The 26,910-nt window shown below is 38.2% G+C and overlaps 2 long non-coding RNA genes across 2 annotated transcripts in view; both read left to right on the forward strand.

Annotated features, from left to right (window-relative positions):
• The window catches only part of LOC137860487 (uncharacterized), a 45,899-nt gene extending 34,485 nt beyond the window's left edge, over positions 1-11,414 (forward strand). Inside the window, exon 3 of the long non-coding RNA XR_011098939.1 lies at positions 7,326-11,414. This is a non-coding gene — a long non-coding RNA (uncharacterized lncRNA). The remainder of the gene's footprint in view (positions 1-7,325) is intronic.
• Positions 11,415-16,181: 4,767 nt separating this feature from the next.
• On the forward strand, positions 16,182-26,677 carry LOC137860489 (uncharacterized). Its single transcript, XR_011098940.1, has 3 exons — positions 16,182-16,749; positions 25,244-25,382; positions 25,850-26,677. It is a non-coding gene; the product is annotated as an uncharacterized lncRNA (long non-coding RNA).
• The last annotated feature ends 233 nt before the right edge of the window (positions 26,678-26,910 follow it).

Raw genomic sequence — 26,910 nt, forward strand, 5'->3', positions numbered from 1 at the left:
TGCAAATTACCACGGTGGAATGCAGGCTGAGCTAACACATTTGTATTGCTCCTGGTAATTGAGCTACTTTGTTCAAGTCTGATTTTGATCTCTTACTGTAGACTGCATTGTATCAGTGGAGAGATCCACTCAGGGTCACAAGTCCCACAATCTCCCTTTCAGATCATCCCATTCTTAGGATGGGAGAAATTAGGCACAGGAAACTGAGAGGTTTGAGATGAATTCCCAACCAGAAGTCCTTTATCTCTTCTGACCTACAGAATAAGTCTACAGAGCCTGCTTAAGACAGTAAAAAAATCACAGCTGCAGTCTGGTGACATATATAAGGCTTTAAGTAATGTTATAGTTTTGTATCCCCTTCCTGAAGATTTTATTCCTGACTTATGACACAATTAGAAAGATATATTCATACACATCCAGTCCAGTCTTAGGAGGCAGCTCCTTCAAGAGTATTGGCAATAATACGTTTTTTAAAGTCTGTGGGTTTTTCTTTAAAACTAAGAAAAATGAATAAATAACTTCAGTAAAAAGACCCTCCTCCCCCCCTCCCCCCCCCAAAAGGTGTTTTTTTTTTTAAAAAAAAAAAAGATAAAATAACAGGAAGCAGGATGAGTCTTTTCCAATCTCTTCTTTTGTTTGTTTGTTTTTCTTGTTGTTGTCTCCCAGAGTTAGCAAGACTGCTTTAGGACTCTCCTTTTCTCCTTGTCTTGATATGATTAAAGTAGGAGTGGCAGTGTGTTTCCAGAGGACTGGAGAGTGTTATGAAGATCGTACTTGGAAGAGAGGGTCAATGTCATGTTAATGACAGTCTGTGGCACAACAAATGTCTCATGCTTTGCATAGAATAGAGGGCCTTACTCTAGTTAAAGTTGTTAATCAATTGGGAAAACAAGATACATTTGTTCTTGTTTGTGAAATGGTACTTCTGAATGCATGAAAATGTTTCTAAACTATTGCCAGTCCTCTTTTCAGACTTAGTAATTCCCAGCTTCTCTCTGTATTTCCTGTTACAATATATGTTGAACTTGGCCTCAAAGTTTCAGATCAGTATGCACTGTAGCCCTTAGTCCTATACACCAAACTTCCCCCTTCCCTCTGTCCTGATTCCAACTTGTGACTTCAAAAAAATTTAAATGCATATTTGGCATGCTTTTTGACCTTAACTTTTGAACATTCAGGCCAAGCACTCGATCATTACCATATAAGTTCATACCCTTGACATAACATGAGTAATTGATCTCAACTCTCAATTATTATGTTAAGCTTTATGTGGATTTAGAAGGATGAGATCCTTCCTAATTAACCTCAAGTTTTTTGATAAGATTGCACTCAAGATTGACATTGACAGTTCATAATATATCTGAATTTTAAAGAAGCTCTTCATAAGTTGCCAAGCCAGGACTTCAGTGTTATAGAAATATATTTCAAAACCCACCAAGAATGATTAAAACAGAAAAAGCTTTTGTTAGCAACTATAGCATGGATGGAAAATGTGTTGGACCCCCCCAGGGATGATGTTTCAGAGAACAGCAAAGAAGAACCCATATGGAAGGATGTTTTTCATGGTAGCTAGTGTGAGCTAAGCTTTATTGATCAAAACAAATAATGAAAAGGTAACACAGGAAGCAGGTCTGCAGGTGGTAAAACATGTGAAGTCTGGTTTCCCAGGCTTCAAGCCTGGTGATTTGGACCTAAGAAGGTCTTTAATTAAATACTTGCTCTGGGATGAAACACACATAGTTTCTCCCATGTGAATTCCTTACTGTAGCCTAACGAGTAAATTCTACTACAGCTGTCCCACTGTGGCAGTCATCTCTCCACACAGCTACCTCCCTTCATGACGTTTTTTTGGAACTTAATGTCTTTCAGAGTGCTGCTCCTTTTTAAATGTTGTTCTGCAGTTTTCAGAGGATTGGCTGGTCAGGGTCAGATCCCCAGTTAGCATTACCCTGTTAAGGCCAGTGAGGGTTGAATTAATGCAAAGTCAATTGGTCTTTGCTAATTCATACCAGCTAAGGAGTTAGCTGTAAAAATATAACTTTTTTTTTCTTTATTTAATGCATTTCTAAAATAATTGATCTTCTTGGTGTTCTGAGTAGCTACTTTATTAAAAGCCTGAGAACCTGGGGGCTGCCTGTCTGTTATACAGTGACAAGCTCAGAAAATGGAGAAAATGTTAGCAGTGTGACTGAAATAGATGATATGACATACTGCAGGGAATGTGGTATTTTGTATGGGATGGGATGAAGTACAGACACTGAATAAACTGGGAGGATATTTCATCAAATGATTATAGCAGAGCTGCGAGTTCTTTCCTAGAAACAGTGATAAGACTTGCTTTTTGAAGGAGGAAGCAGGAGATCAGTGTTCTATTAGGGACGAATGATTATGGATTCAGACAAAGTGAGCATTTTCATGTAGTGTCATTTTTATTTTAGATTGATTAGCCTGACCTTCACTCTTTCTAGACGGGGCAGTAAGTTTTTTCTTCTCAGGTCTCACTGGGATTAGAGCATGGATTGGCAGTTAGGCTGGCCCTTGTGTGCTATAGAAAAGGCAGCAGATAATATTAGCTTGCAAACATTGAGAGAATGCATTAAAACTCTCTTCCACATAGATGTTGATAAGCAGATTTGTTGATGGACAGCTGTTTCCAAACATTATGGTCATATTTGAGACCTAGGGGAATCAGATAGCAATGTCCTCATAACTGCTAGCATGGTAATTATATATGACAGTCTTATCATACAGTATTATCAGCACTTTGAAAGTATGTCTTGAAGATGGAGATATGATAGTCCTCTACAGTTTAGCATCAGACAGTGAAAATGTTTAGTACAAAAGATTAATTTTGAGATTGAAAATATATAGGGTTAAGACCTCAAAAATATAAGGTAAAGTAATTTTAAAAAATGTTATATATCAAGAGAGATAAATGTATTAGAACTGTTATAATGGTCCTGTAATAGTCCCAGAAGTCTTATAGTAGTGTCACCCTTTAAAGGTTGGTTGCTGTTCTCCACGGTTTTCCTGATTAGTATCTTTATCAGTGAAGACTCCCATTGAAATTAATAGGATTAAATGTGTAGGTGGAGCCTGACCCTTGAAATTTTAAGAACATCTACACCATTGCCAGTTTCTTGCCTGTGCAAGTGCTTATATGGTCCATTTCTCTGTCATGTGAAGTGCATCACCTTTTTCTTTTTGTTTTCTCCACCAGCCAATTCTGATTTTACCACTACAGTGTCTCAGTGAAAGCAGTTTAGAAAACCAAATGTCACTTAGAGTGAAATAAAAATCAATAGCACACAAAATTCTGGGAAACCCATTCTCCAGGAACCATACATATATATTTTATCATCTTGATTATGTAGCTCGATAATCAGTTATGCCAACTTTGTCTACTGAGACACTTTCCTGGCTCCCCAACTCATTCCTCATCAATTCCCGATGCTCTATTTTAAGTTACTGTGTAGTTCTCCTCCTTTCTACGTTTCAGCCAGTATTAACCCACTTAGACTTTGATATTCATACTCATCCTTAGCTTTGGTCTGCTCATAATTTACTACCATTGATGTTGACAGCAAAACACTGTGATTATCTGTATGTATATTGAATATAAAACAATCCCTCCCATCAAGGGTAAGTTACTAGTTAGCTGAGCAAAGATATTTTTGTTTTACTGATTGAATTGCCATGAGCAAAATCTACACATAAGCAGATTCTTGGTCACATTTGAACAAGAACCAGATTTCTGCAGATTCTTTTCCTATTGATCAGTGCTATACAATTTTAACAGGGTTGAACAGTGCAGAAAAGTTGATATTTATTACCCAATTTCAAAAATAGCTGTAGGATAGCAGTGTCATTCCCCTTACCAAATTTATTAAAATGAATTGGCTCAACTGAAAACAGCTGTGACAATTATAAATGAATCAAAGCCTAAATTGTTTCTGGGCTAGAACCTTGACTGGTGTTAGGAGGCAGGGTACCTCCCTTGTCTGTAGTAGACTTGCATCTGCATAGGATCTGATTTATATCTAATGTGGATGGTAAAATCCTTTAGATAAAAATCATGTTATCAGTTCAAAGGCACAAACATGTTGCTCATCAAAAGTTAGACACTGTAGTTAAGTTATAAATATTTTTGAATGGTACTTAGTTGGTGTTTTATTAGAAGTTTATTAAATTGTGCTAAACAATAGGTGATTTCTAAAGGCAAGATGTGGAGATAAAACGGATATTGGGCATGAACTCACTTATTGTATAGAACATGTTTACCTGCACTGTTGTTTTATTATAATATTTGCGAAATGAATTCTCCCCAGGTTTTTATCATCTTCTGTAAACTTGTCCAGGTAAATTTCTAATTAAGCTTTTAAAGATCAATGATTGGTTTTCTTGGCATGCTTAGGAAAGCCAAGATACTAAAAGTATCCCTGTCAGAGTTCTAGATGTGCACCTTTTCTTACCAACAACTCAGGTATCCACACTAGATTGGTAAAACATTTAAGAACTCTTCAGAGGCTGATGGTGATCTTAAAAAGTGACTGCCAGAGCTGCTTTCCTGCTTCCATATCTGTAATGAGTTTCTGATTTTAATTTAGCAGAGATATAAAATTCAGTACACTGATGGAGCACGTTTAAGAATCTTGACATAGACATCTTCTTTATCTCCTTTAGTTTTGGAGTTGTTCATTTCCTCCTCAGAATTACAAGCCCTCTTTCCAGAAGGGGTCTTGAGAAAGGCAATAAGTATTATCAAAGATTTACCTGAAGAATAATATACTATACTGGCCTCAATTAGAGAACAGGCATCAGTTTAGTTCTCTTTAGATGAAGCATTTCTTCCATCCTTACTTATGAAAGGGTACAAAATTGCTGTTTCATCTCCCTTGTGGTATCTGTGATATATAAGACATCTCAAAGGAAATTTACATCAGTCTGTTATGACTTTATACCTCCCCCATCAAATAATGGCCTTGAGCATAGAACAGAGACCTGAGGGAAATATGACAGAGAAGGAAGAGAGCCAAGCAATTAATAATATTTATAATACTTCCTACATGCAGTAACCTATGATAAGGTTAGTTTCTTTTTTTCTTCAGTATTTCTTCGCATAAAAGTTGCTGCATGAAGTCAGTACAAACACACATATGAAAAATATGGAAAGGATTCCCTGTTTCAATGTGCTTGTTCAGATTTTGACAGAAGGCTAAGAATGTTTTTGGAGTATAGTAAGAAATATAATCAATTTCATTCGGTACATTACAGTCTGAATGCCCAAGGAATCCTTGTGCTCAGTGATCTCTAGACCTTGCATAGTTATTAGTGCACAACAGAAAACTTGGCTTCTTTGCAGACAGCAGGCATATTTGCTTAAATACACTCAAATAATTGAAAAAGAAATATAGTAACTACTAAATTTATGTCTAAGATAAAAATAACTAAGTGAAAAAAATATTTTGTATGTGTATAATTAGTGGATTACCAGACCACCACACATACAATACTGAATAAAAGAAACTGTAGGAAAAGCAAGAAGGAACACTTGAGAAGAATACAAACAATGAATAGCACATTACTCTCCTTTACTTGATTTGAGTACACTATTGAGCAAGGCGCTACTTAGCATACAGGGGCCAGAATCTGGCTTTGAGGACATAACAGCTGATATAAAAAGTCAGCATGTCAAGTTACACTACTAAGTGGAGCTGATTTTATGGTGGGCTTTTCACACAGGTGAGATTACCTAGTTTTTAATTACTAAAGACAGAATGCTTTAACATGGATTCACTGGAGGACATATCAGTTGTCATTTTGCTGGTTTCAGTAAGTGCTGTGAGGTCCCAGTTGTTACTGTCTGTGAAATATGCATTGTAAATCTTATCCTATGTGAATATCCTTGGTTATTGATTCTTCTGTGAACTTGGCAGGCCTGTCAATAAAGGAAAAAAACAAAATTAAAAGAAAATCAGTGTCCTTGCCTTATGCAGTAACCCGAACAGTTCTTGGGAAAGAGTCCAGTACAGGCACAGTAGTATGGTTAATTAAAGCAGTAACATCATTAGCATACTAATTTAGTAGCATGTAAATGTTGCGTCTGTGCATATTGGAGAAACATTGTGCTTATTTTTCTTTTTTCTTTTTTTTTCTTGTTTTATATTTTTCTGGAACTATGTACATGGAGTAAACATAGAAATGGAGTAAACATAAAAATGCTAAACCAGTCAACCAGTACCCAAATTAAAAGTTATATAGTTGTTACACTGACAGAAAGAGCACAATATTATTATCTTATATAGGCACAAGAAGCCTCGAAGCTGTTCTGAGATCGCTAGTAAGGAAGAAGACTTTGAAAACTCCTTATTCTCCTGGATTCACAAAGACATATTAATTTCTGTGGGTCAGGTTTCTCTAGTCTGATGTTGAACTGTGGTTTATTACTTTAGATTGTAAATCCAGCAGGACAGTACCACTACTGTCTGAACAATGGTCAAATGCAAACTGGGAATGTTATGCAGAGAAATATTTTTTTTTCTCTCTTTCAGATATCATTAATTAATTGCAGGATGCATGGCATACATTACAGAGCTACAGAATGATACTGAATCTCTGCTCCAGTCTCTGCCCTAAATTTTATGGAGCTATGTTCTCCCAGTGCTTCTATTTAGACATCAATTTAAAAAAAAAATAAAATGAAAAAATGGTGCTGACTGAAAAACATAACACTACTTTTTCAACAATCCTAAAAACTGGAATAATGAAAATTTCAATACCTAACCTACTGCTAGTGTAAATAAAACATTCACTGTGTCTTGCACTAAGTGATCATTTAAGAGAAGAATTTGAAGTATATATGTACATTAAATAGAAAGTGTAAAAATCTGCCCTCCTATGCATACAATAGCTGTTTTGAAAGATTCGTAACCAAATAAGTATAAATTTTGGTCCTTATTAAATCATAGTAGAACTACTTAGGATAATGCTTGCAAGAATTCAATGCAGTGTAATAATAATAATAAAAAAATCTACCTTATTTTGAGTTGGAAAAACAGACTATCAAGACTGTAGCCTCATGCCTGCAATCTGTAATTTAATACGCATTTTTATCACTAAGGACCTTATTGTCATGGTTCATCCACCTGGTAACAGAGAACATAAAAATAGATATTGACACTGCAAACCTAGTGTGAGATCACTTTGCTGCTTCAAATTCATTGTGGGCTTATGGAAGGAAATGAACTTTCGGATTTTCTCATCAAAAAGATGGAAAAATATCAATCAAAGCAAAATCCTAACAGTGTCATCACTTTACCTTTCAGCGCTGAGATTGACTTGGGAATTCTGCCAATCTACAAAGAAACCAGGGTCTCTTGGAGAGATCGCTAACATGCTATCTGAAGTAGCAATGAAGATCAAACTTTCAAGGAACTTAAACATCCATGTCAATGAAAAGCAACAGAGTAACAACTTTATTCAAGCTTTATTTTAAGTATTTTATTTTATTTTAGGTGACCTCAAAGACCACGCTCAGGGTTGGTACTTCTGATTTCTCACATTCTGTGTATAAATACAAGGACATGCAAGAATTACCCCTGCCTTCGGCAGACATTTGCACCATGTTTTCTTTCTATCAAAAAGCTAAGAAAACTTTTCATGTTCACTTCTCCTCAGAGGATCTAAGCTGCTTAGAAATTCATATTACTTACCTGCCAGAGAAGAAGCTGTTACTGCCTATTATTTCTTACTAGTAATGGAAACCTGATTGGGGAGGTATGTAAGAAAATGTATTTCCTAGCTGTTCTTTATTTATGCATTTTCCACTGGAAAGCTTCCAGTCTTTTGGACTGACCCTTCCTGACATTGAAGCATTTCTGATGAAACAAACTACTGCTAAGTAAAAATTTTACAAGGGTTTTGTCCAAGTTTTCTACTCCTTTTGGTTGTGCTTTCGAAGTCACCTTTTGCAGTCAAAGTGCAGAGCTGTGGTAGGACAGCAGAGGGAGATAGTGCTCAAAAGAGGAAGAAAGGATTAGGCTGCCTTCACAGCACAGCCACCACCAGTGATCACCCAGTGATTAGTGTTCAGACCAGTAGCAGCCCTCTATTGGAAAGAAATAAAGACTACAATTAAATTAATTTGCTCTATTGCGGATGAACAATGGTGTAAATAATTGGCAGCATGTTGTCTCTCTACACATCTCCATTGGCCAACAGCAGCAGTGGCCTCCAGAAGTGGGCCCTGGTAACTTTGCCAGTTGTCCTGGCAGTAATCCAGTTAGTTCCCTTGTTGGTAATTCCTCTCAGGTAGTGACCTTGCTGGGTTACAGCAGCATGCTGTACTGACTTTATTAAGGTGTGCCCTTTATTGAGAGTGTGTTTAGTGCATGTGTTGGGTCTCTAATTAAAATGCTAAAATATGGTTCCAGGATAAAGTTTAACAGATTATTATCTTTCCAACACAGAAGGAAGAGAGTGCTAGGACATATCTGTTTAAAGTGACTGTGCAAATGACATTTTGATGTTCCATATTTATAGTATTTTCCACCAGTAACTTGCATATTAAGGGCTAGATTATACCAGCACTGCCCCAGGAAGAGATCAGAGAATGAATCTGAGTCACAACCACTCTCTCCTGACCCTTTTGTCTGTACCCTTTGCCTGTACCCTTTTGTGTTTTCCCTGGCTGGGTAGTCGTTTTGACCAAGATAGCAGTAAAGCTACCTTCTTCTATGCTGACCTATGTATCCCTGGCCATGCAGATTTTAGCCTCTAGTTTTCAAGTAAACCAGAGCATGGTCAATAATATCTGATCTGAAACTCAAGCTCTAGTTTTAACTCACCTGTTCCAATATGAGTTGCGCTTGTTTAATGACGTGAGAAGACTATCTTTTCCTCTCACTACAGCATCTGACTGTGTTGGGAATCACAACCTCTTGGCTTCGTCAGTGGAGCTTATGTGAATCTCCCTGCAGAATTTTTTTTTTTTTGTTTTGTTTTACCTTTTAAATGTTCTTACGGAGATTTGGGGGAAAATAAATAAATAAATAAATAAATCTAAGAGCTCCTGCAAGCTCCAAGTGTAATTACAGATGGCCAGTCACTGGTTGGTCAGATGCAGCTGCAGCAGGATGGTGCCAAATTTCCATCTGTTTCCGAAACTGTCTTTGTTGGTGGCAGGTCTAATGATTTTTAGCTGGTGGACGTCCCTACTGAGGGCCACTAAGCAGAAGCCTTGTGCCGTGGTTCTGGGTTGGTGCCAGCATATGTGTTGCTGCATGGGCTTGGTGCGAGAGGGAAGCAGGCTTCAGAAAGGCTTCCTGAGTGAAATCCTGGCTGGGAGTAGACACTGCTGTCTCCAAGGTAAGAGCTACCCCTGGTCCTTATGTTACCAATGCTTCATAAATCAGAGTGATAGCCATAAAAAAAATGGCTCCCTACTTTGGTAGTCATCAAAATCCCTCAGCAGTCACTTTATTTTTATTTTTCCCCCCTCTAATTGAGATAATCGTTGCAAAATAGCCTTGCCCAATTGCATTACTGAAGCCTTTTAGCATGGTATTTCCATTTGATAGTAAATCATTAGGGTAGGATGCAGCCAGGACCAACCCCAGCCCTGGGATGGCTTTCAGTGGAGCTTAGGCCAAGTCTGGGTTTCAGCCCTTCCATAGCCCTGGGCCTCACTGGTCTGGGTGCCACCCTGCCTCTGTCTGCCCCTTCCTGGCCAGGCCTGGGGCCGGTGGTGGTTCCTGGGGATGGCTAGGCTGTGGCTGACTCTGGTCACCATCACCAGGCTGGTCCAGCTCACCTTCCTGGGGCTGGTCAGTGCGGGACACACCACAACACCCTGGTGGCCCTGCAGCCCTGAGCCATGCTGGCTCTGAGCTGGCTCTGAGGCCTAGCAGAGTATAGGGGGTCACTCTCAGGCCACTAACACCTGCAGCAGGATGGCTTCCAAATTAGTGAACCGGTTCCTAAATTTGGACTTTCCCAGATTTTCCAAGGGCTGTATATTTAGGTTTAATTAGTCACATGTGCCTGTCCAAAGCTGAGTAAGAACGTTGCAGACCCACGGGCCTTATAACTTAACAGAAAAGACAATAATAATATAAATAAATAAATAAATAAATTTAGGAGTGCAAAGTAAAATAATTTATTTCCTTGCCATGTGGAGCTTCTGGAAACACAGACTTGCCGTCCTGTATCATCCATCTTTCTTTGATATCATTACTCCAACAACAGCTGAACTAGGACTGCAATAGTCAGAGGAATTGCTGCTTTGCAGCAGAACATCCCAGTTGAGCTCAGGGTAGCAAGTCAGAGGCAGATCACTTTAATTTACTAGCAGATTCCTCTAGGAAACAGCCCCAGAGGGAGTCCTCTAGTGAATACTGTATTTTTGTCCTGTTTCTCTTTCTAACTCAAAAAAAAAAAAAAAAAAAGAAAAGAAAAAAAAAAAAGAGGCATTCTCAAGTATGAAGTTCTTCTGTTCTGAGCATCAGTGCATTGGATCAGCATCCAATTTCAAATGAATCACCTTGTGCCTCATGCTTATTGAAACAGTGTGACCTCTCCAGAAAGGATGCAAAATGGGTTTTGTTCCTTGGACAAATCTTCCTCTTTAAGTCTTTTAGGCCTTCTCTTTCCATATTCTTGCCTGTCCTACCAGTGTTACTGGGCTTGTGTTCTTCCAGGTTGATGGTTTTCATCTCCATCGAGGAGATGAAAAGGGGGAACAAGGAAAAAAATGTGAATGGCACAGTCCAAGTGTTTTTGAAGCATTGTCTGACTATCTGGGGTTTTACATATTTCAAGCTATTTTTCACTGGAAAGGTCATTTTAAAATTAGAAGACTCTCTGATTTTAACATCGAATTTGATTGTATATCTTAAATTCTTGATAAAATTAGACACTAAGTCTTTTGTGATTTCACTAGGATAACAAGTTTTCTTCATCATTTTCTCATACAATGTATCTGCACCATCTGGAAATAAAAATGTGAAGATAAGTAAGAATCTACATGTAGGTGTCAATAAGGCAGCAACTAGACAGCAATGAGATACCGCTCCAACAGCTACACTGCTGTGTGCACTGCAGTCTCCTAAATATTACTAGGAGCTCTACTTCCCCATATCTCTACCATACATTGGCTTATGAACATTTCAAAAAGTGAGTTTCCACTAGAAGTTTTTGCATGTATTTCCACAGCAGAAAAAAAAGCAGACCTCTATGCTTAAAAGTCAAATTGACATAACAGTTGGGAAAGATTTAATGCTTCAATCTTTTGTTGATTAATTTGAAAAAAAAAATATGTTTCTCTTTGTGTTTTCTTGCATTAAGCAATTTCTGTTAAAAGGAGGAAAAGAAGGGAGGATTTAATAAGTAAGTGCCTTGCCTTTTAAAAGAGACAGCACTATAGATTTCTAATAACGTCAGATTTGGGGCTATTTATCCTAAAATAGAAGTGTTCATCCTTAAAAAGTCACTGAGTGAGAAAAAGAACTCCTTTGCAGATACCCCACTAGGTGTTAGAGAAAGACATTAAACAGTTGAAATCTTATCTCTATCTCTTTTTTTTAGTGGGCATATTTATTTGAAGAGGTAGATGAGGGCATTGTTGGGAGGTAGTGGGGAAGGTTGTTTTAGTGGGTCTCCCATTTTGACTAAGGAACCTTCAGATGTGAATATTTATCTGAACACACAAGTTCTGGGGATTCATTCAGCCTAACTTGATTGTTCAATGGGCAACATCTGGTTCTGGCAGAGTCAGCACCCCCACCAGCTTCAGTGGGACTAGTACTGTAGGGTTCAGCCCCATGTGAGCTGAACAGAGAAGAAGCTTTTAGCTTAAGAAGAGAGAACAATCAATGACAGAATAAATCCACTGAAAGAAGGACAGAAAACATTATTACAGTGTTCTGTTAATCTTGGGGAAAGTATTGAAAGTATTTTGCCACTGTGAATGAGACAGGACTTCAGAAGGGGTTAAGACAAGTTGAGTGCACACAATTCCTTGGTATTTTTTTGTCACTTAGTGGTGTGTTTGTGTTTCTATTGTTATTGTTAGTAGTAGTAGTAGTATTGTATCTAATTGAGCAGGGATTTGTCTGTTGTTTTGTTGTTGCTATTTTTATTTTTTTTTTCTGGTGTGATGTGTTTGATTCAGTTTTTTTGGGGGGGAGATAACTTTATCCCAGGATAGCTATATTGAAACAGAAAGTTAAACTAGAGTGAGGTAGAAAGAGTACTTTCAGAGTGTGGAACAAGCAATGAGAGACAGTTTCTCTGATGTCAAAGGTATGTGAAAACATACTTGGTTAGAGAGCTGATATATTACATTAGAAGACAGTTGTAAATACAGTGTATGCTTCAGAATATTCATCTCCAACTCATCCATTAAATAAAACTGGAATTGCAGGAGACAACTGGGCTGTAAGGAGTATTTCAAGTCAAATGATAATTTCGAAGATCACTACAGAAGAAAAGAGGTGGAGAATAATTCAGACAACAAATAATTATAGACAGTTGAAGTGAACATCCACTTGGTGCAAACAGTGTGGGAAGAGTGAATACAGGTTATCAAAAATAATAGGGATAAAGCAAAAGAAACTGTAGCTCATGTGTTGAAGAAGCTCATGAACAAAGAAAATATATGTGAAAATTTGTAGCAGTTCCTGGTGGCTGATGGGGGTGGGGAGGAAGACACGGAATAGGGAGAAAGATGAGCCTTGAGTGTGAATAAAGCTGACAGTGGCCTAAAGCATACCTAGCAAAGCTGAAATTTAATCCTGGAGAGGGCTTTCAGTGAGAAAAGGAGCAGCCGAGGGCAGGATGAGAAGGGAAGCATGCAGATTATAGAACAAACCAGGGGTGAGGCCAATGGAAGGAGCCAGGGGAAATGAGATAAAATGATAAAGGGACTTGGAGAAGAGAAGGATTATCTGAAAACTCAGAAAATGTGGTAGAGCTTTAAGGAGATAGTGTCCTTAATTTTCATCCAGCAACCCTGCAGCAAGTCTTACAAAGACATACCAGAAATCTTTATTCAGTGGTAATCTCTAACTGTCATAATGGCCTCTTGGAGGTTTTGGCAGACTCCAATTTAAAATAGCTGTAAGATGCACTGACATGAAGCAACTCAGCATAGCTTCAAGAGATCTTAAAGCTGCCCTATCTCAAAGAGAAGTCTTCACCTGCAACTCTGGGTCTTGAGTTCAGCTTTGTATTTCAGTTTCTCCAAGTAGCTTCTGGTTGTTTCACCAGTTAATCCAGTGATTTACTTCCCTGAGCAATGTCACCAAAGGTAATGCTGGCAGGGAGAAAAAAAAAAAAAAGGCACGACTGTGAAGTAGGCTTCAGTAACTGCTGCAAGACCTATGGACAGTGGGCTCATGGACACTTGATGTTTTAGTGGCATTCAGAAACTTTAAGCAATTGTATTAATATGCTTAATGACCACGGATAGTTATTAGACCTAAGCAGGGTGTTGCTTCCTTAGTGTAGTGGCTTATTTCTGGCCTTGTCATTTAAGAGCATGAATATCTAATCCTCTGGTAATTGTAGTTTCTTTGTGCCTACAGGTTCATAGGACAGGCTTTTTCAGAAATGATGTATAATCCTCCTAGAAGAAATAGATAGAAGTTTTGTATCTCATAGTGTTGTTTATTAGGATTTTTTTTGCATCTTAAATGAGGAGGATGGAATAAAATGTTGCAGGTGAAATGTATCTTGAGCTCACCTGCCTCCATCTGGAAGCATTTTACAGTTCTGAACCTAACCTTCTATATGCTCCTTAGGGTCACAGTAGCAAAGAGTGCTAAATGCGTGAATGAGATATGCTGGCAGATACAGTGACAATACGCATGATGGGAAAAGGGACTTGTTTTGCAAATGTTGTGTGCTGCATTCCATTCTCTAGGAAGTGAAGGGATATCCTGCAAGGAGTACTGATGCTAGGAGTGACTATCTTACATGCATTTATCTGTCTAGAGATAGAGAGAGTGAGATGAGTCATGATATTTAGAGTATACCACAGTTTGGGCTTACTGAGATATCCCAGAGCTCAAAACCTCATACTAAATCCGTAAGACTCAAAGGATCTCTTTTCATCTAGGTTCTTGGTGAACTTAAATGCTTCCACAAATACAGCTGCTGTCAGTTAGGAGAGCTGGATAAAGAGCAAAAGGAGAAAAGGGAAGAACAAATGGATGTTTATGGCTGCTTAGGATATGCTTATGCAGTATGTATCTAATTTTCCTTACACTTTTTATTTTTTTGAAAGAAAAAGTTTGCAACCAAAGTCACACCAGAAGTCTGATTCTCAGTTTAATCATGCTGCCTTTGCTCACTCTGGTGCATAATTTAGGTGAATTGAGCATGTGAGTTAGCAAATTATTTACTTAGGTAGAGGGAGAGAAAAGAGAAGTAGACCTGGAGATATGTGATTTACACTGTCTAAGGACATTCCTTCACTGAAGTCAGAGATAGACTTCAAACTAGTACAAATAGCTGACAAGGAAAAACATAAGAGATAAAACTATTACATAAGAAAAACTTGGCTGTGATTATGATGTCTCCCTACGGCAGTAGGATGGACAAAGAGGAAAGCGGGAAGTGTAATTACTCATGAACAACATAAGTGATTAATGTTTCTTTTTCTTTTCATTTCTTCATGAATTTTGTGTGTAAGAGGTCACAGTTTTCTCAGTTGTTCCTTATTTTAAATTATTTGTAAGATTGTTCCTGTAAATAATTCATACTGTAACTCATCTGCGAGGATACTACAGGAAGACTTTTTAATGAGTGTGTAGGTCTATTAGGAATTGTCTTATTTCCCTCCATCCATTGACTTCACAGGTATTAGTGATGATGATGATGATGATGATGATTATTTATTACCATCATGAATGCATATCAAAAAATAGTATTTAATAGTTATAAGCTACACCTGCCTTTGAGTTTTCATAGAAACAAATACAGTCCCACTTGGAAAATGGCAGGTCCTTATAGACAAAAGCTTTCTAAGAAAAGAGGGCTCTGGAAGCTGGATTCAGTGAAGCATTAATAAAGCCAAGGGGGGCAGATGAATGTTCTTATCTCTGTAAGGGAGATGGTTCTCAATAACCAGCTTTTAGTGCCAAAACCTCCTTCACTGCAGTCAGCGTTATTTACCAAGATCAATAGACAATTCAAAGGCTCAGAAAGAATTGTGTCATTGCTAGTTTTCAATCTTACTTTAACATATAGAACTTAAAAAGTCTGGGGCCGGTTTTCACACAGAGGTAACTGACAGGTAAACCACATAGCTGTCATAAATTTGATACAGGTTCCCAGAATCAGAACATTTTTTAAAAAATGCATGCAGTTTGTTAACAGCACTGCAGCCTCTGGTCACAACAGGTCAGAACCTGCCCTTTCAATGAAAACAACTAAAACAAGAGGGTATAATAGAAACACCGGAGGTTTCTTTGAGTGAAACAAGGCTAGTTGAAAACTGTTTAATTTGTAAAATATGTTTATGGGTCCTACTGCCACATGGAAATCACCATGTTCCATTATAGCATTTATATTTCTCTCCTGTCTAACTGGTTATGTCAACAGGGAAAACGCTACATGAGTAGGCACTGGAATGTGTTCTGATGTTGACCAGGAACAGAAACATGGGCATTTGTGGAAACTGATGACCCAGACATTTTAATGCTGCAAAATTACTGGTCAAATATATAAATGTAAGATTTATAACACCTTAATTTGAATTCTTATTGCTTTTATCTTCACAATTTGGGATGAGGTCATAACACAAATGATGCAGCTTGAGTGTGCTTTGACAAGCCAGCTTTGTCAAAGTGAAGATTTGAAGATCTTCAGCGAAGCAAAGATTAATGAGCTATTCTAAAATTGAGATTTATATGTTGTTTGTACAAAATAAGTATAAAAATGAACAAAATGGGCTGTCTGCTGAAGTACTCATGACGTACAGAATGTTTAGTTTAATAATCGATGATGCAAAAATTCCAGGAAAGAAGTTTTTTCAAGCACTGTATCATAGAATCATAGTATTATTCAGGTTGGAAAAGTCCTCTAAGATCATCTAGTCCAACTTTAACTTAATACTGAAGTCCACCACTAAAGCATGCTACTGAGTTTAAAATCTACATGTTTCTTGAAGAATTCCAGGGATGGTGACTCAACCACTTACTTGGGCAGCCTATTCCAACAGTGCACAACACTATCAGTGAAGAAATTTCTTCTAATATCCAACCTAAATCTCCTCTGGTTCAAGTTAAGGCTGTTTCCACTTGTCTTATCACTTATCAAATCATGACACATTTGTACCATTGTTTTGGAACAGTTGCCATGCCTCTTCTCTGCTATTCATTCCCTATGTTTTTTTTTTTTGTTGTTGTTGTTGTTTGTTTGTTTTTGCTACCATTACTCTGGGGCTGTTAGTTCTGACTTCAGTGTAAGATAAGGGTGAGTTGTTTCATCATGATAACATAATATTAATTGAAAACCAAGTTCTTTATCTTTTAATTGAAGAGCAGTATCTTCACAAACTTAAATACTCAGAAATTTCTTTCTGTATTTCTTCAGCAGGACTCACTCCCAAGATGCCCGGGTTGCACTGGAAAATATATCTAAAATAAATGTAAAAGTAGTTTATTCAAAAACTCCACAAACAAAGAAGGCATAAGAAAAAACACGAAAACTTCAACATTTGTGTATCTTAGACCCAAAGATCTCAAGGTACTTGCTGTGTGTGGTCATTCTAAGCATCCTTCATTTCTGTTTTTAGAGACATTTTTCTTTGAACATTAAGCAGACAAATTATTCAGATTCACTACTGTATTTATATTCCAACAGATGCTTTATCATTGCTGTTATTTGATGTGTATCTATATGCATTTTCTTCTTCCATCACAGAAACTCCTTTACTTTGGAAGCTAGCAGCTGTTACTATTGAGCAATATTCAGTATAATCACATGGTACCTTGGAATGTGACATGAGATAGAACACCACAGCTGGTGAAATAAGGATGTAGTTAGGTGATATACAATTACATTAGTAGGACTTCTCAAAGGACATTTTGATGAAATGCTCTAATGCTGTGCAAAGCTGCAAAATATTTCTGATGATCAGAAGTGGTCACACTGTTTTGTATGATCAGAAATAGGATAAAATAGCACAAAACATTTTTATTTTAACAGTATGCTAGTATGAGACATTTCATGCTATAGTGTCGTCCATAGTGGAACAGACAGAAAGTCTATTGATCCCTTTTCTTCTATCAGCAGGTGAACTACAAACATCCAGGAAATACTGCACTCATCACCCTGATCTTGAGAAGCAATGTCTTATGTTCTTCAGTATACATACATGTAAAAGTAGCTATACAAGAGGGGAAGTTCTTGCAGTTTTCCATAGAGACTAGAGGGCGTGTGACATTCAGAATCTACTCAGAGGAATAAGGGAAAACTGGAAGGGGGAATCACATTCCTGTCTGTGTGGTATTTTCCTAATCACATATTTAATGAAAATTATGTGGCAGGGTCACTATAAATCAGGTTAACCATATGGTAAACACAGTGGTTGCTTCGTAATGCATGGGCTTGCGAAGGATTAGAACAGATTTAGAATTCCATTGAAGAAAGTAATGAACTGCATTTCAACATAGAGAAAGTAATCTCAGATAAGCGGAAAGTACAGTCAATTTGACAGCGCGTTGAAGAGGTTCAAAAGGTGAACTATAAAAGTCATGCAAAACCACTGAGGAGATTCACTAAGGTGAAGTACTTTTATTTGTTTATTGTGCTGTAAATTTCTTGGAGTTCTGCAAATGAACTGCATGCAAGATCAGATCTATTAAAAGTAACTCTCAAAACACAAGAGCCTAAAGAAGTACTTAGCTTAAAAAGCAGATAAAATGTCTCAGAGATCCTTCAAATAAAAACAAAACAAAACAAAACAAAAAAAAACACACAAAAAAACAAACACTAGTGAATTATGTTGATTCTAAATGTTCAGCAAATGATCAATAGATCAAAATAATATGCAAAATGTGCTCCATAGGGTACACAGTCAGAATCTTTAAAATTAGATGAGGACATATTTTAAATCTCCAAAATCTGAAGGGACTGGAAATAAAATAAGATAAAATAAAATAAAAGTTTTCCCTAACTTACGTTTTATGAACAGAACTTGAACCGCCAAACCATAAAAGGCGTCTCTCCCTAGTTATATAACAAACTGTAAACAAACTAGTTTCTAGATTTTTTTATTTATTTGTATATGACACCTATGTTCCCAGTGGAACTGCATATAGATCTTTTTCAAAACAAAGAGCAATGGCATAGAAATCAGTATGCAAGCAATAGCATCAGTATGCCTCAATATCACTAGCAGGCTGCCCTGGATTCTAGACTTGATGTGTCATAATAATTTATTTGCTTGCATGGTGTTGTATATTGTGCCTAAATTAGCTGTTGGCATAGGTAGATACTTCATGAGTACTGAATTCTTACCCTTTCTTTATGCTGTTTAACTGTACGAGGTTCAACAAGGCTACATGTTGGGTCCTGCACTTGGAGCACAACAACCCCATTCAACATTTATTACAGGCTGGGGGAAGAGTGGCTGGAAAGCTGCTTGGTGGAAAGGGATTTGGGGGTGTTGGTCGATTGTCAGTTGAATATGAGCCAGCTGTGTGCTCAGGTGGCCAAGAAGGCAGACAGCAACCTGGCATGCATATTGTGGCCAGCAGGGCTAGGGAAGTGATTGTCCCCCTGTATCTGGCTTTGGTGAGGCTGCACCATACTGTGTCTGTCGAATATTGTGTTCAGTTTGGGGTCCCTCACTACAAGAAGGACATTGAGGTGCTGGAGTGTGTCCAAAGAAAGGTAACAAAGCTGCTGAAGGGTCTAGAGACCAAGTCTTATTAGGAGCGGCTGGGGGAACTGGGGTTATTTAGCCTAGAGAAAAGGAGGCTCAGGGGAGATTTTATTGCTCTCTACAACTACCTCAAAGGAAGTTCTTGTAAGGTATAGATCGGTCTCTTCTCCCAAACAAAAAGCAATAGGAAAAAAGGAAATGGCCTCATTTATGCCAGGGGAGGCTTAGGTTGGATATTAGGAAAAAATTCTTCACTGAAAGGGTTGTGCAGCATTGGAACAGGCTGCCTGGGGAAGTAGCTGAGTTACCATCCCTGGAAGTATTCAAAGATGTGTAGCTGTGCTGGTTAGGAACATTGTTTAGTGGAGTAGACTTGGCAGTGCTAGGTTAATAATTTCACTTGACGATCTTAGAGGTCTAAGGTTTTTAACCTAAGTGATTCTATGATTCTATGGGAAGCATTAAAGTCTATGACGTGATGGGGCAGTTTGTTTTCCTCTCTGCCCACCTTTCTACAGAATAAAAAAAAAATAAGCCATTTCTGGGCATGCCTTTGTTTTTACCATTTCAAAGTTCATAGGGAATACAGAAAATGGAGAAGTATTTTGTCTATTCTACTCTATATCTTGAGTAGCATCTTAATTAAAACACCCTTCTCTTAATAGACCTATATTGAGAAAAGAGAGAGATGCTGTGCAGAGAGTAGAGGGATATGAGACCTCTGTTCATACGAGCCAACACACAGCAACTAGGTCATGAACTGCTTGACCTGGGATTCAGGAGTGTTAGGGTCAGTGTTTGACGGTAATTTCTGTGTGGCATCACACAAATAATTTAATCATTATGCATTCCTCTTCTTCATCAATAGAATTGAAGTGCAGAAGTAGAGAATACATTGTAAGAAGGCATTTATTCTCAAGATACTGAGGTCAGTGTCACCTGCAGGCCTTCTCATGTGATCTTTTCCCCCATAATTTCTAATAACGTATCATCTATTCTCAGACTTTTTAAAATTATTTTTTTATTTTTATTATTTTTAACATGTACACTTACATGTTGTTTTCTTTCCATTCTTCTACTGTAAATTCTACCAATGTTTTCTCTAATTGCAGGGTCTGCCCCACTATGCTGCAACTCTGAATCACTTTCAGCATTCACTTTTCTGAACTTATACACTGCAGCATTTCAATGAAAGCAACTGCTCCACACCTGTCTTCCCCTACTGCAAAATAATTTCGTTCCTATTGCCTTCCTGACTAAGCAGTTTTTTCTCTTCTGTCTCAACTGCCTACTACCTCGGTCAAATTTTTCCCACCTTGGCTCCCTGTTTTAAACCTACACCTCTGCTCTTGACACCTCTGCACAAACTGGCAGCATTTTTTCCAGTGAAAACTGTATGTGCCTTTCTCCCATGAAGTGTCCATTTGCCCTACTGCTGGCTGCCTTTCCATCTTTTCACTGTCATCTTTTCCTCTGATTCAGGTGCAAATTCTTCAGTCTTCCTTCTCTAATTACCTTCTCTAATTACATTGCATCGATACCATTATATTCTGTCCTCAGTCTGCCTTGCTTCTGTGTATATTCCCTTCTTTACTCGGTCCTTGTTCTTCACGTGCCTGTACAAGTACGTTCTCAGTTTTCTTTCTCCTTTTCATTCCTGTTTAATTGAATGTACTCTTTAGAATGTCGAAGGTCCATTTTCCCAATTACACCATCACTTTTTGTCCCTTTTTGCTTTATCAGACCTCTTCCATCAAATCTACTCCTCTTTTCTCTCAGCAAGGCCCAGAACTTGTTGCTCAGCTTTCATTCTTCTTGACATATCAACCACTTTTGACAATGATCTATTTTGATGAAATTGTCCAAGGTTCCTTGGTTCTGTATACTCCCAGCATTCTGTATGAGGTTTTACACATCTCTTCACCCTGTGAATTCTCTGATTATCTGGAGGGTGCAATGAAAAAGAGATGAAAATGCTTTCTTTCCTTCCACTCTCTATACCCTCAAGTTTACAAGCAAATGCAAATATCATTGTTTCTAATAGCTATCTTTCCATTTCAGACCTATCATGTTGATATGACACTAAAATCTTGTCATAACATACAGCTAAAGTATTGTCACCTTTCTCTTTGTTGTCTTCTTATGGTTTTCCTGTCTGTATTACATAAAATATAAGCTGCTCATCTTCACCTTGATTATTACTGAGATGCCCATGTTTATCTCTAGGCAGCAGAAATGCCCAGCCTCCTTTTAGCACTAATTACATTCTCAAATCTTTCTCAAGATGGTCCTCATCCTTGGGCAATGATCTTGATCATGTATCTGAAAAATTAACATTTTATCATGCTTCAAATCTTCCTTAAAATTCTCCTTTTCAATAAAGGCACTGGTGACTTAACTGCACTCTTTCATGCTGACCAGAACTATTCTACAGTTTTCCTTATGTAGATCTGTGTTAAGTATTAATGTTTCTCATACTGTTCTTGTGACGATAACTATCGTTTACACTGGATCTGTGTAGCACATAGAAGAGAAAGGCCTTGCTCCATAATTACAGCTTCAGAGTACTACAGCAAATGTAATAACGTTAACAGTAGACAGAATCCTATTGACATTCAGTCCTGTAATAACATTAATAGTATACAGAATCCTATTGACATTCAGTACTGTAATCAGCACCTTCAAAAATGCTTATAAATACTGCACAGAAATTATTGGCAGGGAGGTCAGATGTTCCCTAGGTTGTTTTAAAAATAATTTAAAATTCAAGTCCTCTTAATGAGCATGGTTTGACTCTGATTTTCTTGGATTAAAACAGATTAACTCACTAAGCACTATTCATCACTTCAGATACTGATTCAGTTATTTCTTTTCCTGTAGCTAAAAGATGTTTCAGTCCTCCTTGTGTTGGTCTTCTTTATGACTGAGACAAGAAAGCATTCAACAGAAGAGTTTGGCAGAGAAAGTTAGAGGACAGGTTACTGATACATGATCTGAGTGTTGAAATACCAACAGAACAGTCAGAGATGGTGAGCTTACTCTCCTCTTAATACTATTAGAAAGAGATGTGGGCTGACCAGTTAAAAAGGAGGAGTCTTTTGGGAGGAGTCCAAGGGACAAGAATGGAAATGCAGTTTTCTCTGGAGAATGGCCAAAGCTTTTACTGCAAATGTTGCATTATGCAAACTGTTACTTATATGTGACAACTGAACAGCCAAGAGCTACCTCATGCTAACATTTTACTGATGTCCCATAAAGCTAACAACATTTGTGCACCTCTTGAAAGGTGTTTAAGTCTTGAATATGTATCCTTCCCATCCTTGCTTTGAATGACTTCTTCAAATGTATTCCACACTTCACCTAGTTTGTCACTGAAGAAAAATTCTATTCAAGAAAAACTTCTCATTCTATGTGGCCCATTAAAACCATCATCAAAACAGGCTTCTGTAAAACCTTCAATTTCTCAACTGAGGCTTGCTGACTCCTAATTTTGTTTCTTGGTCGTGGGATGGTCTACACAACACCAGGACTGCTGGCACCTGATGGATTGCACCTTTCTCAGAGGAGGAAAAGGATTTCTGCACAGAATTAGCAGGGCTGATCAATAGAACTTTACACTAGATTTGAAAGGGGAAAGGGATAAAACCAGACCTGCCAGTGATAAGCTATGGGATGGCACTGAGGGACTGCATGCTAGTGCGGTCCTTTGCTCTTCTCCACAAGGTGCTGGGTAAAATGAAGCACATTTTAAATATTTCTACACCAATTCATGCATCATGAGGAACAAGCAGGAGGAGCTAGAAGCCTTGGCTTAGTCCCAGAGTTATGATATCATCAGTGTAAGTGAAACTTGGTGGGAGAAATCCTGTGACTGGTGTGCTATGATTGATGGTTATAGGCTCTTCAGAAGGGATAGGCAGGGTAGGTGTGGGGGAAGATTGAACTGTATGTAATAGAGGGCTTGAACTGTATGGAGTTTATAGTTGGTGATGGATGACACAGTTGAGAGCCTCTGGGTAAGGATTAAGGGACAAGCAAATAAAGGGGATGTTCTTGTGGGAGTCTCCTATAGACCACCCAGCCAGGATGATTAAACTGGTGAAATATTCTTTAAGAAACTAAGAGAGGCCTCTGGATTAGCTAGCCTTGTCCTTATGGGTGACTTTAACTTGCCAGATGTGAACTGGGAATACACACAGCTGATATGAACACGTTCAGGAGATTCCTAAAACAAGAAGTTGATAACTTCTTGGTGCAGGTACTAAGAGAACTGACTAGGAAAGGCACCCTTCTAGATCTGTTTCTTGTGAACAGAGAGGGTTTACTGGGTGAAGTGGTGATCAGTGGCCATCTTGGCCATAGTGACCACAAAGTGTAAAGTCTTTGGTGGTAGGAGGAAAACTGCCAACAAAACTTCAGCCCTGGATTTGGGGAAATTCAGAATTCAGGCTGTTCAGAGAACTAATTAGTAAAGTCCCCTAGGAAACTACTTTTGAAGACATTGGGCTCCATCAGTCTTGGTGACTTTTTAAGTACCACCTTTTAAGAGCCCAGGAGCAAGAAAATCCAAAATATCAGAAGTCAAGCATGCAGGGTAGAAAGTCAGCTTGACTAATCAGGGATATTCTTTTAGAACTTAGGCAGAAAAAGAAAGTGTATGGTCACTGAAACCAAGGTTGGGCGACAAGGGAGGACAACAAAGATACTGTTTGCCATTGTAGGGCAAAAATTTGTGCAGCCAAAGTTCAATTAGAGGTGAAGTTGGCCAGTACTGTGGAGGACAATAAAAAGGGTTTTTTGAAATAAGAGGACCAAAAATAACAGTAGTGTATTAATTAAAGATGATCACATCACAAACAGGGACATTGAAAAAGCAGAGATTTTAAAGGCTTTCATTGCCTCTGTCTTCAACACCGATAATGGGCCTTGGGAACATAGGTGCCCTGACTTGGAGGACTGTGACTGCAGGAATGACAAACTCCCAGCCAACCCCAAATTTGTACGGGATTTTCTGCTCCAGCTAGATGCATGTAGCCCAAAGGGATTTGTCCCAAGGTACTCAGAGAGCCAGCTGATGTCATCACGAGACTTCTCTCAATTATTTTTCAATGGTCTATGGAATCCAGAAAGCTAGTAAGCTAGAAGGACTGGAAGCTGGCAAATGTTATTCCAATTTTCAAGATGGGCAAGAAGGAAGACCTTGGTAATTACAGGCCTGTCAGTCTCACTTCAGTGCCTGGTAAAATTAAGGGGAAAATACTTCTGAGAGTCATTGAAAAACACCTGAAGGACAATGCAGTCATTGGTCAATGCCAACATGAGTTCATGAGGGGAAGGTCCTGCTTAACACACTTAATTGCTTTTCATGACAAAGCCACCAACCTAGTTGACCAGGTGAAGAAGGTAGACATAGTCATTTTGGATTTCAGCAAAGCTTTCCATACTGCTTCTCACAGAATCCTTCTGGAAGGGGATGATGAATGAGCAGCATCTGAGGTCACTTGGTTTGTTCAGCCAAGAGCAGAGGAGTCTGAGGAGGAGACTTCATGATGACCTACATCACTGAGAGTGTGGTTGGGCCCTGAACCAGGCTGCCCAGGGAAGTGGTCATGGCACGGAACCCAAAGGAGTTCAACTAGTGTTTGGACAGTGCTCTCAGACAGATGATCTGATTTTTGGGTGGTCCTATATGGAGCCTGGAGTTAGACATAATGATCCTTTCGGGTCCCTTCCAACTGAGGGCATGTTATGATTCTAATTGGTTTTGGAGACTTCCTGTTCCTTATCCAGCTATCTCCTGTTCTTTTCAGTAGTTGATATCTGCAACAGCTTGTCAACAAGAGCTGGTTTTCAGCCAGCTCTCAAGAAGTGTACCTTTCTCAATAAGATAGGCTGGCAGACTCGCATTTTAATATGAGAACTGAATTGCAAACCTGATAATCTCATCATCAGATCTCTAATTTAAAACCCCTGACACAATATATAATCATTGAATATCCTGAGTTGGAAGGGACCCACAAGGATCGTCAAGTCCAACTCCTGGCACCACACAGGTCCACCTAAAAATTCAGACCATGTGACTAAATGCACAGTTCAAACACCTAAACTCCGGCAGGTTTGGTGCAGCAACTACTTCCCTGAGGAGCCTGTTCCAGTGTGCGACAACCCTCTCAGTGAAGAACCTCTTCCTGATGTCTAGCCTGAACCTCTCCTGCCTCAGCTTGACACCATTCTTGCAAGTCTTTTCACTGGTCACTAAACAGAATAGATCAGCAGATAATGTAAATCGGCTTAAGAGAAAGGGGATGTTAGGGAAGATACCATCATGAAAGATACCTTTCTGACTTCCAGGATCTGTCAATGGGCTGACCCTCTCTTTCCAACGCATTGGGATGTCATGGGAAGATACCATCATGAAAGATACCTTTCTGAATTCCAGGATCTGTCAACAGGCTGACCCTCTCTTTCCAACGCATTGGGATGTCATGGGGTAAGATTTGAACACCTGGCTGTACCAGATGTCTCCATGGAAACTTAGAAATCTTTAGTCTGTGTGCCTTTTAACATGTTAATAACCAGGATGAGTACCTCTGTATTTCATGTGTGCTCTGTTTGTCTCTGTGGAGTTAATCTTCTGTGTTTCCCTATTATCACCCATTTGTATTTTCAATGTACATTTGTGTTGTCTAAGGTACAGTAGAACACAGTTTTAGGTATGTGTGGAGTGCTTGCATTGTTATTTACATCTTTCTTGTTTATGGTTGTGACTGTGTATCAATTATTAGAGCATAACACTAGATGGAGTTTTGATAAATTAAAAATTTTTCTGTAGTCACACGTTTCAGTGTGAGTGGAACACAAGGGAGATATTTTCCATGTAAACAAGAAGAAATTCTACATTTAAACTTTTCCACTATCAAATCACCTAAGATGTTTTCTTTGGATTTTGTCATTCAGGTGGTCAAAAGTTTCCCTTCACCATATTTTCCTGAATCTCACAGAAGAGTCAGGAGAAAAGTCAAAGGACTCACAGTTAATCTTCCCTTAGGGGCTTTTGCATTTGCATCCTTATATATGCATTCTTCTGGTGGCCTTCAGTTCACATACATTCTCTTTTCCCTTTGTATAGGTAAATTCTAGTTTTCAGCATGCTTTGCTGCTAGCCAGAAACCTTTAATAAAGGATTTGCCTTATACAGACACTCTATTTTCAACAATATAGGCTTTGAGTTAAATGGCATAAAAGTAATCACAGCTGCATAATTAGCCAATAACAGAAATCTTGAATTTCTACAAAGCATATTCTGTAAAGAAGGCTGTGACTCAAGGTTTTTAATATTTCTTGGTACGATATTTTTGAAACTAGTAAGGCCATATAAACATGACATGGTGAAAATATAAAGACTTGACAGAGGCAAGGATACCATTTCCAAACATAGCATCTTGCTACCAAGACAGGACTGTCTAGGGATTGTGTAGATCTTCTTACACCAAAAATGCGCTTCAGACTCCAATATCCATCACTGGGTCTCAGTCTTTAATGAACAGTGGCTTCAGGCGATATTTAATTGGGTAGTACAGTAATTTTTGTGATCAAGATATAAATTCATTACAGACTAGATTGCAACTGACAAACTCATTTCACCTATGACCTAAACTGATTATGAACTCTTCTCAAGTAGGAAGCTGATGTATAATATTTTTTTAAACTCATTTCAGGGGATTTAGTGTTCACATTTTTAATGGTTTAATCCGGGATTTAAACCTGAAACCAGTTACTTGAAGAGCTAGCCAAATCCAAGTTGTACAGGTAAAGCATATACATATGTATATATATATATATATATATATATATATGGAATCATTTTTATTATTTAAAATAACACATTTTATGGGGAAAGACAAAACAGTTGTTTTTTTTTTTTTTTTTTTTTAGCATTGCAATACTAATACTTAGATGTAATATCAGAAATGTGTCTATTTGCTATGTCTTTGAACGTGCATTAAAATTACAAATGT

The sequence above is a fragment of the Anas acuta genome, chromosome 1 (assembly GCF_963932015.1).
Source record: "Anas acuta chromosome 1, bAnaAcu1.1, whole genome shotgun sequence".
Classification (NCBI taxonomy): Eukaryota; Metazoa; Chordata; class Aves; order Anseriformes; family Anatidae; genus Anas; species Anas acuta.